Raw genomic sequence first — 4679 nt, 5'->3', positions numbered from 1 at the left:
TATATTTAAGTAATTTCTCTTAAATGGCAATGATAATTGCCTATTAATTGTTATTTAAGTGAAATTACTAAACTTAAATATACAAGTTTGATAAAAATCATCATTAAAGGAGAAAATTTCAAATTGCATTTAGAGGCTTTTGCATCTGAACTCTTCATATATATATATATATATATATATATATATATATATATATAAAATATACGTAGATATTCCAAGTAAACAATATAAATAAATAGAACATTACAGAGAGTGCATTATAAACATACATTAAAATGCAAACAAGTAAACAAAATGGAGATAAGCAACATGGACAACAAAAAAAGGAACAAATATATGAAATAATACGAGAAAAATAAATAAGAAATTAAAGTGTATATAAAATATTCAAGGTGTACACTGACTGCCGTTTATAAGTTTGGGATCGGTAAGAAGTCTCATATGCTCGCCAAGGCTGCTTTTTTTATATATATAAAAAATTCAAAAAAAGTAAGAGTAATATTGTTAAATATTATGACAATTTAAAATAAACGTTTCTATTGGAATACATTATTCTTGTGATCAAAGATGAATTTTTAGCATCATTACTCCAGTCTTCAGTGTCACATGATCCTTCAGAAATCATTCTAATGTGATGATTTGATGCTCAATAAATATTCATTATTATTACCAAAGTTGAAAACAGTTGTAGACTTTTTAGGATTATTTGATCAATAGAAAGTTATATTTCATTTATTTGAAATATGATGTTTTGTAACATTATAAATGTATTTACTGTCACGTTTGATTCATTTAATGCATCCTTGCTGAATAAAAGTATTGAGTTAATTTGAGCTATCCCCCCCAAACCAAAAAAAAAAATATCTTACCGACCCCCAAACTTTTGAACGGTTATATATATATATATATATATATTTTTTTTTTTTATACGAGTTAACATTTTTCAAACTGCCATGATACGCTGGTGGTGTGACGCATAGTGTGGGTCAGCCTCTAGTCTGTTTTATAGTACCTAGCAGAGAGCAGATTGGTGGAGACCTCACCATTCACACTGGCCTTCCATCAACAATAGCATCATCTTCATCAGACATCAGTTCTATTGTTGCGGTCTTCCAAAGTTCCTTTTCTGTGTTGGTTTGTACAACCCCAGACCTGGTCTCCAGCAACTGAAAAACATGACAGTAACTTAACCACTAAAACACAGAGAGGAGGATAGTTACATTCTGAAGAGAAAAAAAAGTGCTTAACCAGTTTCTTAACTTACCAGTCGCTTTCTTTGAAGGTTCTTTGCAATGCTCGTCATAGTTTTTCTTTTCTGGGCCTTTTCAGGCTGAGCCAAAGAATACTTCCTCCGCAAAGTCTCAAAATACATCTTCCAACCTGCTAAATATATCATAAATAAATGTAATGGCAATAAAAATAAGTAAAACAGAGGACAATAAAATGATTACAACATCTTTAAGATTACCTTTTACACATTCAGGGTCAACGTCTGTAAAAGTTGACCTTAATTCTTCGAAGAGGTAAGTGGTCACAGCCAGGTTATGTGATGAATTTATTCTGGGGGGAAAGTTGCAGGTATCATTACTGAAATTCACTTTTGGCATTCCAAATCCATAGAGTAGTAGATTAAACTAACATTTAGGCTATAGTATATAAGAAACAGTCTTACCTGGTTTGTGGAACGTATTTGTGTGGGTTGTTCTCTGAATTATGGAGGCGCCTTACAGATTCCTGTAAAGTTTGAAATTAAAAAGCAATTAAATTGATTCACAATCTTCAAGAACCACAAAACTGAATTTTCAGTTGGAATAAGCTGACCATCACAGTAACCGCAAGAGACAAAACAATAATTGTAACCGAACTATGGCTTACAGCCACGTTATAGAACAATAATTGGACTTATCGCAATGTTCACGTCATGTGCCTTTTTTATTCTTTTCGAAGCGTTGTAAGATTCTTCATGTAACGTTAGTCTGTGCTGCTCATACTTTCGCTAAAGAGCATCAAGACGCTGGAGAGTCTCTCTGAGAAGATCAGGTTGTGGCCAAAGACAGATTGATCCTCCCATTGTGATTCTGCATCACAGCTGTGGGGCATGTGGATGTGATCATCCTCATAGTTATCCACTGCATTACTGACTCTCATTGATGCATCTATGGAAATATTATAACCATAAACATTTTTTACATTAGTAGCTACTTAAAATAGATCATGGAGAATTCATTGATGATGGCACCCATAGTTACACAGAACAGTGTGTGAGAAAGATACATTAATTAAAAACGAAACAATACACAATCTCCTAACTCGCCATAAGTCAATATCAATATCTGAATGAGAGATGTAGCTAGCTGGCCTGCTAGCATCAGCAATCTCTGTATAGACCATTTCACAAGATGTAACAACACTGGTCCAGAAGCACTTCCTGTTTCAGTTTTAACGCTGTATAAACGTTGGGTTAAAGTACAACCAACAGAACAACTGAATCAAAAAGTTAAACAAACATATTCAAGATATTTTCTTTACATTTGAAATTAAGAAGCCTTTTACAAACTGAAACAGGAAGTGCATCTGGACCAGTGTTGTTTACATCTCGTAATGTGCAATAGCAGTAATGTGAGCTATTGTAAGACTAATGTAAGTTACCATACTATCTTGTACTACCGTGAATATTCATTCATTCATTCTTTCAGACTCTTAGGTCAATATCACAAAGTTAAATAAATAACATGTATGTGGGCAATGGTAATCATGCAAGATTCATTGTATTTTGTTTACGGCTTGTTATTGATCTTAAAAGCATTCATAGAACGGACTTCACGAATCTAAAGTTAGGCAAACAAGCACATAACAGTTAGGCAAGTTAGCTTACCTGAATCTGACAATATTCAACACCCGGCGTGACTTCTTTATCGAAACATCGTAGCCGAGCCATTTCTGGGGTGTTCCTCAATCGGATTCCCGTCCTTAGTCCCTGTTAACACGAGAACGCTCGCGGTTGAAAACGTAAAAATATTTTATCGGATGTGCCTTTCGTTTACACGGCGATGGCGTTTTTGAGGCTCAAAAAAGCAAAAAAAGTGAAACCACCCTCCAGAGTGGAAATCTTAAATCTTACCCGTGTAAATGGTAAAAACGCAAAACTTTGCTTGACGGTGAAAGTTGTACGCAGGCGCGTGGACTTGGTGTTGTGGTAGTATGCACTCCTAGCCGCCTGAAGTGCATACTACATTGAATTTCACACACTTTTGCGTCTCCATTTGCACGCGGATTTCTCACACAAAACGCTCGTCTAAACGCAGAATAAAAAAAAAGATGACGCAACGCCACTTTTGCGTTTTCTCATCAGAATCGTTTCCGTGTTTAGCCTCAGTTGGGCACTTTCAAGCCTATATGCTTCCAAATGTAGTGCCTTCCGCCATTGCCTCCGGTGCTCCTCGTCTGTGGTGGGTGTAGCTAAATCGTAAAGTGCACCACAACAACAATCTGACCGCCTCACATTATGTTCGTTACACCGTTGGTCCAATTGTTCTCTCCTCTTAATCCAACTGTTATGGCAGCACCTAACTGAACATTTAATCCTTGCCATATTTTACCGTTCGTTTCAACTAGCGCAGAATCTCATCCCTCTCATGAGCCGGAAGTTGAAGTCTTTCTCAGACGGGAGTAAGATGACAAAACGAACGCAACGGCGTCACCCTTGTTGTCGTACAAAATAAGGTGAATAGAAGAAAACTGTTTCCAAACAAACGGTTCTCTTTGCTTCGGGAAAGAATGCTGTAATTTTAAAGTATTTTTCTCGCGCTTGAAGCAATACACTAACGTTATTGGTTGCACCTCCATTACGTCACCACATTTGTTGTGTTTATGGTTGTGAGTGGTGAATTTCAAACCTCAAAACGCCCCCTTTATTGCAGCTTGTTTGTTTGCGGAAGGACTTATTCACTCAAACCACAAACCTCGGTATGACGCGTTGCAAGTGAATCTATTTAATTTTGTGAATAAATATGATGCAGCTGGACTTACCTTTCAACATGGAAGGATAACCAGCTGCTGACAATAACACGGGAAAGCCCGGTGGTTTTGCGACCACTCGTTTCACATCATGCATGCCCAAAGAATTAACTCTGCCAAAACCGTGATGTCATTGTCCATCTCAGTTCAGATCTCATATAATGGTGTCAATGCAGGCAGTTCAATAACATTGTTGAATATTAAATAAAAAATGTCCCCAACTAAGCAAAGCCAATGGCGACAAATGTTGTTGTCTGCAATTGGTAAAACTTCACAATAAAAATTTAGATATTCTGAAATGTTTCCCTGTATTTTTTATTTCATTAAATATTCAGATGTTTTTGTGAACGTATATTCATGGTGTTTATTTTGTCCTGTTTTTATAAAAGAATATTTGATTAGGATACTTTTTTTCATACAGTGGTTTTAAGGCCCCATGGGCGACATAAGCCAACCCTAGAGTTGGCTTTAGTCATTGCTAGTTCTTTGACGTCGGTTTTCTGTTTCAGGGCCTTAAGAATTTATTTATTTTTCTGTACAAAAAACTTGTTTGCTGTAGACCAGAGATAATTTTCAATCCTGAAGTCCTCTGCCACTCCTCCCTCTGAGAACAGCCAGCACCCTTAGTGTCAGTCATTAACATATGAAAGGTCTTCTTCACA

The 4679-nt window shown here is 36.2% G+C and overlaps 1 long non-coding RNA gene across 1 annotated transcript; it reads right to left on the bottom strand.

Moving 5' to 3' along the window:
- Positions 1 to 504: 504 nt before the first annotated feature.
- On the bottom strand, positions 505 to 2975 carry LOC120486069 (uncharacterized). Its single transcript, XR_016147239.1, has 5 exons — positions 2876 to 2975; positions 1673 to 2156; positions 1469 to 1560; positions 1265 to 1383; positions 505 to 1166 (listed from the first exon to the last, which is right to left on the bottom strand). It is a non-coding gene; the product is annotated as an uncharacterized LOC120486069 (long non-coding RNA).
- Positions 2976 to 4679: the final 1704 nt, after the last annotated feature.

This window comes from Pimephales promelas, chromosome 18, assembly GCF_988280905.1.
Source record: "Pimephales promelas chromosome 18, fPimPro1.hap1.1, whole genome shotgun sequence".
NCBI classification, from domain to species: Eukaryota; Metazoa; Chordata; class Actinopteri; order Cypriniformes; family Leuciscidae; genus Pimephales; species Pimephales promelas.
This window is presented reverse-complemented; position numbering and strand designations above follow the sequence as displayed.